The sequence below is a fragment of the Stegostoma tigrinum genome, chromosome 7 (genome assembly GCF_030684315.1).
Source record: "Stegostoma tigrinum isolate sSteTig4 chromosome 7, sSteTig4.hap1, whole genome shotgun sequence".
Lineage (NCBI taxonomy): Eukaryota > Metazoa > Chordata > Chondrichthyes > Orectolobiformes > Stegostomatidae > Stegostoma > Stegostoma tigrinum.
Genome location: NC_081360.1, coordinates 2,645,526 through 2,657,588, shown reverse-complemented (window position 1 = coordinate 2,657,588; position 12,063 = coordinate 2,645,526). Strand labels below are relative to the sequence as shown.

Sequence of the window (12,063 nt, the reverse complement as noted above, 5' to 3'; positions counted from 1 at the left end):
GAAACCTGCCAATCACTATAAACCTGCATTTACCATGACTAACCACCTGGACTGCATATTCCTGGACATGATGGGGCAATTTCCGATGACCAATTCACCTCACCCGCATATGTTTTGAATGTGGAAGAAACTGGAGCACCCCAATGAAGACAATCCGAGAACATGCAAACTCCACATGGGCATCGACCAAGGATAGATTCAAAGTTCCTTCCCTTTCATTGAAAGGTCCCAAAAATGCCTGAATTCTCTCTGGCATGGAACTGAGCCCTGGTCTCCCGTGTGACAGGCGGACATACTAACCACTCTATACTGCCAAGGACCTCATGAGTACTATCAACGCTTAAGTACCTTACGCATGCGCTGTCAAATACAACTGCTTAACTACCCAAATTCTATTTCTATTGCTTGGTTCATGGCTTTCTATACCTTAGCATCGCATACTTGCAGCTGAATGCTTCTTAAACTTATCAGGATATCTGCCTCTGGGACGCTTACAGGCAGTGGGTTCCAGTTTCCCACCACCTGCTGGTTGAAAATATTTTTCCATATATCTACTCAAATGTTCCTACCTCTTAACTTAAATCTAAGGCTCCCAGGTAATCACTCCCTCAATGAAGGAGAAACATTTCTTTGAGTCTCCCCTGTCAACATCACTCCTTATTTTGTATATCTCAATCATGTCTCCTCTAAATCTACTCTGCTCTGAGGAAAACATCCCCAGTCTGTTTGAACTCTCTTCATAACTGAAAATCTTCAGCCCAGAAAAAATATCCTGATAAATCTCTTCTGCACTGTTTCAGGTGCCATCACATCCCTGATATAATGTGAATACAGACCTGCACACAATACTCTAACTATAGCCGAATGAACAAATGACACGAATGATGCAGAACGTCTTTTGCAGTGGTCTTCCCAGTGTAGTCTCTTTTGCTCAATATTGCCTTGTGTCGTCTTCCTGAGTCTGATGCTCCAATAATCACTGGTCTATCAGTAATAGCTGCAACATGAGGTTTGATCTAACAATCACGGTATCTTAATGGATCGAGTGGTTTAAAGGTCCCAATGGTGAGTTTGGGGCACATTCACCCAGCAACACCAATTGACCACAATGCCAATGTGAAAATGACTATTAGATTGTGCAGTGCCTCAGTGAAATGGAAGGAGGGACGTAAAGGATGGGTGATGATTGTGACAGGGAGAGAAATCTCTAAGAGCTGGGTTTGATTTCCATGTTAAAAAAGTTTGATAATATGCCACATCTGCAGCATGTGTCACAAGGAGTAAAAATGCAGCGAACACCTATTGCCATGACTCAGATTTGAGCTTTGTTGCTGTGGCCACAATGCAGAGTACAAACCACTACACAGAATGGGGTGCTTACAAACAGCAATTAGTCCAGGCAAAGGATGTGTTAGGAACAACATCAGCCAAACAACAGGAATACTTTCCCAGTAATGCACTGTAATGTGGGGTTTCAGAGTGAGCTGGAATTTCTAGCTTCAATGCACCCAGGGGCTGTGGAGATTGCATCATTGAGTATGTTGAAGACTGAGACTTATAGATTTCTATGAAACAAAGATTCAGGGGATAGGGTGAGATATTGCTGAAATGTATTTTTCAACTGCAATTAATTTAACATTGGTTATTTCACCAGTTTCTTCACACAAGGAATTAACCACAGCTGCAGACAACCCATATAACTCCAGTTCCCAGGCCCACAACCAGAGAAGCTCAATGGCCCAGCCACGCATATACAACCAGACATGGGTGGCAATGAGCACACGGTGCTACTCTGTGGGTCCAGTGACACAATCGGTGAGTCCGTGGTCCTTTTATGATGGCATTGAGGCACATCAAACGCCGAGCCTGTGAGTTCCAACCTCACCCACAGCAGCTTTTATTAACATAGAGCAGGAATTATTGGGACATCAGGCTGTGGGAAAATCACAAAGCAATGTCGGTCAAAACAGAACGCGTTAAAAAGACTAGCTTCTTTTGTTGGATCATGATCTGTCCTGGGGAAATGTCTAATTATCAAACAAATTAGTGATTGCACCCCCATCCTCTGAAAGACTCACCCTGCCTGTTAAATTCACGCATTGTATCTTTGCATGCGTCTTTTAAAATAGGATTCTTAGTTGATATCTATGACTCTTTTTTTAAAACCAAACCAGGTGAACTTTCATGTGTTTGACACCATAGGGAGAGGAAGTGAAAAAATATACAAGTTGTGTAGTGTGATTTTGGAAGCTAGAAAGGCGAGAACAGGATGATAAAGTCAGAGCGGCAAATGATAGACTTCAGACAAACTTGAAAGTCATTGTACACAATTCGGGGAATGTTACTGTTCACAGATGAACAATGAAAAATGTAACAGTAACAGAAATTGTTGGAGAAACTCAGTAGGTCTGACAGTATCTGTGTCCGGTTCAGAGATTCTTCGCAGCAGTCTTCAGAAAGAGGAATGTAACTGCTGGATTAGCCTTACTGAAAGTTCATGAAAAATCATGAGTCTGTCTCCCTGAGTGAGTTACTGGTTTGCTCAGCCCCTTGTCTGACATTGGATGTGTTAATGGTACTTTGCTGTTTGCTTGTGTGTGTGTGTGTATTTCTGTCTGTCACATTCTGGGTAGTGTGACACATTGGAATGGTACAGTCAAGTTGGGGTGGGTGCCAACAAGTGTGCTACTCTGCAAAAGCAAGAAGGAATTTAAAACTTATTTCACTTGCTAGCAGGTTAGCTAGCAGATCACACAAAGTGGTGCAGCAGGAGTATGCTGGATCCATAACCCAAAGGTTGATGGATTCAAAACCATCCTCTGTTATATACATCAATGAAGTGGTATTTGTTATGGTAGTAGCGGCTAGTTTTGCTCACATTGTCTCTCCATTAGCTTCTTGTGCCAAGTAAATACTTAAATCTGTGGTAAACCATGTTTATTGCGACACGGACGCACACAGTAAATGCTGTAAACACGCACTAGCCAATTCTTTTCTGTTTCACTCAATCTCTTTCTTACCAGGAACTGGCATGATCATGCAAATGGCCTCCCCTGTTCTCTCTCACTGTGGGATGATCTGAACAGTGATAGTTGTTCCGTAAGATGGAGCAATGCAGCAGGAAGATAGCAGTGTTACAGTGATTTAGCTCCTTGTAATCCCCAGGGACTAAGACACAGCAGCTGCTGGAGTTTAAATTCACCGAATAGCATCTTGAATGTAAGCCTGATATAACAAAGGTGTAGAGCTGGATGAACACAGCAGGCCAGGCAGCATCAAAGGAGCAGGAAAGCTGAAGTTTCGGGTCTAGACTCCTCTTCAGAATTTTTTTCCCCATTATTTTCTGATGTAGATAATGATAAAAGCCACGTGAAGGAGGCAGAATTTAGAAGTTTGCAGATGATGTGCAACAATTGGCCATGTCGTTGTTCATGAAGAATGGAATTCAACCCAGAGAAGTGAATAATAAGGAATTAATGGAGGGTGAACAATGATACTGAGTGGTGAAGAGGAAGAACGAGACCTCGAAGTGGATATTCACAGATCCCCAAAGGTGGTTGGGTGGGGAGATCAGGTGGTCAACAATGTTTTGGGATCCTTTCTGTTCTTGACCACAGTCTGGAATACAAGGTCAGGGAGATAATGCTACAGCCTTAGCAAACACCAGTTTAAAGAACAGCTAGAGGACTCACTACAAGTCTGGTCACTGCATTAATCAACTTTAAAAAAAACACATCATCGTAAAAGATGAAGGGCAGAAAGTGGCATTTTGGCTCATCAGGTCTGTTGCATCACTCAATGAGATCACTGTTAGCCAGCATGATAACAAAATGTCTGCAGAACAACAAACCAGCTTGGTGAGCCAAGCAACCTCAACACCCACAAACCGAACTACAAATCTACTCCAAAACCTTAAATGGAGATCATTGCTGAAACCCCTCCAAGTCAGGATGGTATGCGCATTGACGGTGTTCCAATGCATTCTCTGCTCTTCTCCTTACAGGTGGTAGTTTGCATCCTTGGAAAGTGCTGTCAAAGGAGCGCAGGTGAGTAACATCTTGTAGATGGTGCACTCTGCTGCCACTATACCTCAGTGGTGAAGGAATTAATTGCTGGAGGCACTGAATGGGGCACCATTTAGGTGGACTGCATCGATCTGAATGGTGGCAGGTTTCTTGAGTGTTGTTGGAGCTGCATCCATCCAAGCAAATGGAGAGTGTTCTGTTACACTCCTGATGATGCACAGGCTTTGGGGAGTCATGAGTTGAAATAATCACCATAGGATCTCATTCCACTGACCTTCTTTTGTAGGCACAGTATTGAGATGACAGGTCTAATTCAGTTTCTCGTCAATATTAGCACCGAGAATGATGATAGTGGGGAATTCAGTAAAGATAAAACCATTGAATGTCAATGGGTTATGGTTATATTTTGATGTCTCAGATTTGGTCATTATTTGTTGATACTTGTTGGTACAAATGCAGGTATGCTGCATTTAGATATCTACAGCTTCAGTATCCGAGGAGGCACAAATGGTACTAATCATTGTGCAATCATCAGCAAATATTCCCACTTCTGACATTATAATGCAGGGAAGGTCATTGATGAAACAGCTGAAGGTGGCTGGGGCTACAAGCCAACCCTGAGGAACTCCTGCAGCTGGCGTGGTTGGCCTCCAACAATCACGAGCATCCTCCTCTGTATTCAGTGTTATCCAACCAGGGTGAAGTAGGATTAGGAGTACAGGAGAGTGCAGAAGCGAAATCTAAAAGGAAAGGAATGGAACATTAAAACACAGAACAAGTAGGCAAAAAGCTTGAAAGAGTAGTACAGCATAGGGCTAAGAGTCAAATACAACCATTTAAGGCCACAGTTACTGTGGGTTCAGGAAGTTTAACAGCATATCCATAACAGTGAACGGTCAGCAGTTACTTAGGGCTCAGGGACCATCCGTATAGCTTAAGATAGGCCAGTAAGTATTACCCATAAAGGGAAGGTTGGCGTGCTGTGATTGGATGGCGGGGTCAGAAAAGCTCTGAAGATAACATGGAAGTGGAAGGACTGTTGAAATTAGAGGACTCAGAACTTTGTAAGAAACGTAACAGCATTCTATCTTTGTTGTAAATGACTGACACAATCTCTTTTATACAATTCTGACGTGAAAATGTCTTAACATGCTGTTTTAACCTGTAAGCGGTAGTGTCTCTGAGGGAGACTTAGGGACCTCTTCCACATATATGTAGTACAAGTTTGAATAAATTCACCTTGTTTCGATTTACTCAGGTCTGAAGCAGCAGTTTTTTTTTCTAAAATCCACTATCAAGTGGAGAATAATATTTTCTGATTCCCATTGACTCTCATTTTGCTGTGATTCCTTGATATAATACTTTGTCAAACACAGCCTTAAGATAGAGGATAGTCACTCTCACATTTGGAATTCAGCTGTTTGGCCCATGTTTGCCTCAAGAATGTAAGGAGATCAGGAGCTGAGAGGCCCTTGCTTAACTCACCCCGAGATCCATGACCATGATATTGCAAGGGAAGTGCTGCTTGATTTCATTATTATCGCCCTGTCTCGACAGGCTGGATGATTGACTGAAGGCTTGTCCACACAGCCCACGTGTCTGCTTTCTCTTCACTGTGAATGATGTTTTTTCCTTCCATGTTCAAAGCTCTTGAGAATTGAGTGTTACTGGCAGCTCTTGATCTAATGTTTGAGTTGAGCTGCCTGTCTGTAAATTCTCCCTTCCCAATTCCCTGGAAAATAAATTTAAAGCAGTTAAAAGTGAAATAAAAGCTGCTGGATTGTCATAAAAACCCACCTGGATCATGAGTGTCCATGAAAGGTCAAAAGTTGAAAAGTACAGGACAAATCAGGCTGCAGAAACTGGCTGTATGGCCAGTCATTATTTCTGCAGAGCCAGAGTGGGAGGTTTGAATGATACCACAATGATGCTGTCTGTTAAACAATACAAATTGTACAACTGTCTGACCATAATCTGTGTCAGTCTGTAATTGGGATAAACGTAAATGACCTAAGCTTGCTGAAAAAGCATTACTGTAAGCAAGTGGGAATTCATGGACCAACTTCAGATACATGCAGTCCCCCTTTGTACTGGTGAGACTTGCATCTGGAGAACTGTGTTCACTTCTGGTCACCGTACTTAAAGAAGTTGTTAATTCATTGGAAGGATTTCGGAGAAGATTTAATGGACGAAAAGCTGGAATAAGCGGATTACTTTAAGAGGAAAGGCTAGACATGTTAAACCTTTACACTCTGCAGTTCAGAAAAGAAAGAGAAGACTAAATTGAAACATAAAAGATCTTGAGGGTACCTGACCAGGTGGTCCCTCTTGTGGGAGAATATAGAACTGAGGGCCATTGTTTAAAAGCAATGGTTAGCCAATTTGAAATGATGAGGAACATTTCTTTTCTCTCAGACAGTTGACAATATTTGTAATTCCCTTCATCAAAAGGCTGTGGATTCAGAATCTTTGAACTCTTTTTTAAAAGGCAAAAGCACACAGATTCTTGATGACCAAGATGATGAAAAATGTTCAGGGATAGGCAGCCACGTAGAGTTGATGTCAAAATCAGATCAGCAGTGATCTTATTGAGTTGCAGAAGGGTCAATGGCCTACTCTTGTTCCTCAATTGCATGTTTGAATTAGCTGGAAAACAAATAAACTCAAGCCATGTCTGATTACTGAGGGTGAAGAGGGTGTTTCAGTTCTCACTTCACCTACTCAGTGGATTAGTTCCTCTCTATCCTCCCAACCAGCGTCAATTAATTTCTGGAAAATTTTAATCAATTCAGCCCTCATTCTTCTAAATTCCAGGGAATACACCATTCCTGGTGAGATTATGCATTTTGACAGAAGGAGTAGAAGACATACGAAATAGGAACCCCAAAGTAGTCCATTCTACCTCTTAAACCTCAAAAAAGTCAAAGCTATTTAGGGTTCAATTCCACATTCCTATTTGGCCTTGATAATTTTTATTTAATTCCTGTGGGAATTGCTGGCTGACCTTACTTGCCATTGAGACAGTAGTAGTGATGTGCCTTCTTGAACCTCCATAGTCCACGAGCTGTAGGTAAACCCAGAATGCTGTTAGGGAGGAAATTCAGGATTTTGACCCAACAACACCAAAGGAATAGCAATAGATTTCCAAATTAGGGTAGGGAATGGCTTGAAGGGAATTGGTACCCAACATGGAGACTCCAAGTTCTACAGCACAAAAATAAATGGCTCTGCTCACTTGTTTGATCTCATCACTATCTGTCAAGTACTCTGTTATTCCATCTTTTAGAGAGTGGGCCCCAATATTTTTTCCCATGATCAATGTTATGCAAATTCCCTGTTTTCTCTGATTTGCTTCTTAAATACCAGGATTACATCAGCTACCCTTCAATCCAGAGGAACTCTTTGAGAGTCGGAAGAATTTTGGAAGATAACCACTAGCGCATCTGCTATTCCTCGGGCCACTTCCTGAGGTACTCTGGGGTGAAAGTTACCTATCTCTGGGATTTTATCTGCCTGTTTACCCATTAGTTTTCTAAATATCATTTTCCTATTAGTACTGATTTTTAAAAATCCCACCTTCCCATTAGACCCTGTGATCTCCTTAACTTTGGGACTTCATTTATGTCCTTCTTTTTGAAAATCTAGGACATATTTAATTAGTTTGCCATCACTTTGTACTCCATTATAAATTCCCTACTTTTGATTGTAAAGAGAGTCTACATTCTGATTGACTAATCTTTTACAATCAAGTAAGAGTTTCGTGATGACCACAAAATCATTGCTGAACATCAGGAAAAATACATCTGACTCACTAATGTCCTTGAGGGGATGAAACTGTATCCTTACCCAGTTTGGCCCTGTGTGTGACTCCAGCCCCATAACAATGCAATTGACTCTTGACAGCCCTCTGGACAATCATGGATAGGCTATAAATTCTAGCCAAGTCAGCAATGCCCACATCCTGTGGCTGAATTTTGAAAATGCTATTGGTTGTGTAGTCCCTCCAAGCATAGTCTCATATTCTATTTTTTCCCTCTTGCTAAATCTCTATCTCTCCCTGCTGAAATCTAAACTGTTCCCAGTCCTCAGTCTGTTGTTTTATTGAGCTAATTTGTATGCTATTGCCCTTAAATTTAATACGCGTTCATTTCCCTTTCTCTGCCACAGTTTGTGCTTATGCCAAACTGGGATGAATAACTTTCGCAGCTTGTCTACACCCTCTCAATGTTTTCCATTACCCATCTCCCATCACCCAATTAAATACTGATCCACAATTTATCACAACTAGCTCATGCCTCATATATTATAACTTCTATCAGTTAATTACAGTACCATAATTCCTGAAAAAATAATATCACTTTCCATTTTCATGAAGAATTCTATCCTATTATGGTCAATGTTCCTTAAGGGCCTACGCTCAACTTGATTGTTGATTATTCCTTTCTCTGTTACCCAATACTTCTTCATGTATTAATTCATAAAATTGTACCAGATACACACTAAGAATTCCTCCTTTATCATACTGCTACTGATGTGGTTTGCTCAATTTATATGTAGGTTGAAGTCAGCCATAACTTTATTCCCTGCATCTCTAAATTCTATTTTAATGACTTCCCCAAATATTGGTGCAGCTTAGGGTCTATATACAACACTAATGTCATTTTCTGTCCATTGGTATTTCGAAGCTCAACTCATTCAGATTCTACTTCACCACACCCTATATCCTGGCTCACAACATATTACTTTCCTGTTTTAATCAGCAGTTCTAGCCTATGCCTTTATTCTTTTAGCCTGCCCCACCAATCCTCCTTAGACAATCTACTTATTACAGGTTTCAAACTAGTAAACCTCCTCTCAACCACTTTGAACGAATGTTCAGAAGAGCAAAACAGGCACATGGTATTTGAGATTTGGTCTCACCACTTTCCTTTTCAATTGAAACAGAACATACTTACATTGATGTTTAGTTACTGCAAACAGAAAGGATGCAGCCTATTGGCTTTCTGGATTATAGGGAGATCTTGATCAATTGGGTCAATGGGCTGAGAAGTAGAATGAATTTTATTTGGATACATGTTTTGTTTTACCAAAATGCAACACTTCACAATGGAAGGATTAATATAATTAATGTTAGAGCCTCACATAGTGCTGTGAAACACAGAAACCTCAGTTTCAGGTACATCATTCTTTTAAATTTGCCTCACAGGTAGACAAGGCAATTAAGAAATCATTTAGTACACTTGTCTTCATTGCTCAGGCCTTTGAGTACAGGAGTTATGACATCATGTTGAGGTTGTAAAGGATGTTGGTGAGTCCTCTACTGGACAACAGAGCTCTATTCTGGTTGACCTGTTATAGGAAGGGTATTATTAAAGTAGAGTGGGTACAGGAAAAAAAAAGCAGGATATTTTTGGGAATGGCGTGTTTGAGTTAGAAAAACAGGCTGGAGAGGCTGGGACATCTTTCATTGGAAGGTAGGAGTTTGATGGGTTATTATATAGAGGTTTATAAAATTACAAGAGGCACAGATAAGGTGAATTGCAAAGGTCTTTTTACTCAGGTGGGTGAGTTCAAAACTAGGGGACATATTTTTAAGGTGAAAAGAGAAAGATTTAAAATAAACATGAGAGACAACATTTTTTTTAAACATACAGAGTGCTCAGTATGTGGAATGAATTGCTGGAGGCAGCGGTGGATACAGATTTAGTTACAATCTTTAAAAGGCACTTGGATAAGAACATGAATTCGAACAGTTTGAAGAGCTATGGGCCAAGCTCAGGAAAACGGGACCAGTTTGGTTGGGAACATGGTTGGCACAGACTATTTGGACCGATGAGTCTGTTTCCATGCTATATAACCCTATGAGAATATGATATATCAGCATACTAACTTTATAACTCATACTTTATAAGCCATAAATCCCTCTGCAGCTCAGCATTCTGCAGTCATTCACCATTTAAGAAATATTGTGCTGTTATTTATTCTTCCTGCTAAAGTGAATGATTTCACATTTTCCTATATTATGCACCACTAAGATTTTTTGCCCCATACTAATGTTCCACATTTCAGAAGCTATGGGAAGCATAAAAAGGGGGTGGCATTTTTTATTAAGGAAAACACTACTGCTGTAACTAGAAGAAGTATTTCTGAAAAAAAATCATCCAGTTGAAACATATAATTTGAAATTAGAAATAAGAAAGAAACGATCATCTAATGGGATTGTACTATCGGCCCCCTATAGTCAGAGGGAAATTAAGGAACAAATGAGAGGAGAGATCTCAGGTATATGTAAGAATCATAAAGTTGTGATAGTCAGTGATTTTAATTTGCCAAACATTGACTGGGACTGCTTTAGTGTTAAATGATTAAATGGTGAGTAATCGTTAAAAGTGTTCAAGAAAATTTTCTTTATCAATAAGTTAATGTTTCTACTAAAGAAAAAGATAAAACTTGAGCTTCTCTTGGTTAATAAGGCACAGCAAAGGACTGAATTGACAGCAGATGAACACTTTGCGCCTTGTGATAACAACTCTATCTCTTGAGAACAGTTATGGAAAAGGATATGCCTTCCACAAAAGTTAGTGTTTAATTGGAGTAAGGCAAATTGTAATCATATGAGACATGAACTTTCAAAAGTTGATTGGAATAGATTGCAGGCAGAGGGATGTCTGATAATTGGGAGGCTTTCAAAAGTATGATAAAGGAGCTCAGAGTCATTATATTCCTGTTAGAGTGCAAGGTAAGGCTGATAGGATTACAGAACAATGGATGAAAAATATTTCTTATTCCTGGCTAAAACTTAAATAATCATATATTAGATATAAACAACTGGGTTCAAATGAATCTTTTGAACAGTAAAAACAATGTTGAGCACATTCTTAAGCATGAGTTCATGAAGGAAAATAAGGGATATGAAATTATCTCAATAGATAAGGTTAAGGATAATGCAAAGAGATTCTACGAGTGCAGTAGGAGCAAGAGAGCAACAAGAACGTAAGCAGGGCCCCGCAAAGATAAAAAGGTCATCTTTGTGTTGGACCTCAGGATTTAAGAGAGATCGTAAAGGAATATTTTGCATCAGTTTTTACAGAAGAGAAAGAAGAGGCAAGAGAATTCAGAGAAAGAAATACTATGTTTTGAAAACAGTTGACAAGGACACCTTCAAAATATAAAAATAGATATCCTGTGGCTGCACAGGAGATGGAGGAGATTTTTAATGAATATTTCTCCTCACTTTTTGCTGAGGAGAGAATCTTGGATGTGAAGAAAATATGCGAAACAGGTGGAGGTGGTTTGGATCACACACGTATTACCAGAGAGGAGGCTTTTGTAGCCTCTAAGCGCAATAATAACTTGGATAAATCCTCTGGGCCTGATCAAGTCCATCTTTGAACATTGTGGCAGGCTGGGGAAGAAATTGCAGAGGCTTTTGCAGAGATTTTTGCTTCATCTTTAGCCATTGGTGAAGTTCTGGAAGCTGGAGGGTGGCTAAAGTTGTTCCATTGTTTAAGAAAGGCAGCAAAGACAAGCTACAGAATTACAGGCCACTGAACCTGACATCAGTGGTAGGCAAGTTATTGGAGAGGATTCTGAGTGAGAGGATTAACCATCATCTGGATAGTCAAGGTCTGATTAGGAATAGTCAGCATGAATTTATGCGCAGGAAATCATGTCTGACCAATCTCCTGGAGTTTTTGCTGTGAGGTAATCTAGAGGATAGATGAGGGTAGGGCAGTGGATGTTGTCTATATAGACTTTAGTAAGGCCTTTGACAAGGTCCTGCACGGCAAACTAGTCATGAAGGTTAGGTTGTCTGGGATCCCAAGAGAGTTAGCTAATTGGATTCAAAATTGACTCAATGGTAGGAAGCAGACAAAATGGTTGAAGGTTCTTTCTCAGACTGGAGGCCTGTGACTTGGGGTATGCCACAGGGGTTGGTGCTGGGACTTTTGTTATTTACATAAATGATCCGGATGTGAATGTCTAAGGCATGATTAGTAAACTTATGGATGATGCAAAATTAGGAGGTATTGTTGAT

General features: G+C 40.3%; 1 long non-coding RNA gene across 2 annotated transcripts in view; it reads right to left on the bottom strand.

The window, feature by feature from the left end:
• Window positions 1-2,922: 2,922 nt before the first annotated feature.
• LOC125453869 (uncharacterized) overlaps window positions 2,923-12,063 on the bottom strand; it is a 28,007-nt gene continuing 18,866 nt past the window's right edge. The window contains exons 4-5 of one of the 2 annotated variants that reach the window (XR_007247878.2): window positions 5,511-5,757; window positions 2,923-4,765 (exon numbers count right to left, since the gene is read on the bottom strand). This is a non-coding gene — a long non-coding RNA (uncharacterized LOC125453869). The remainder of the gene's footprint in view (window positions 4,766-5,510; window positions 5,758-12,063) is intronic. The other variant, XR_007247880.2, reaches the window with a different exon arrangement.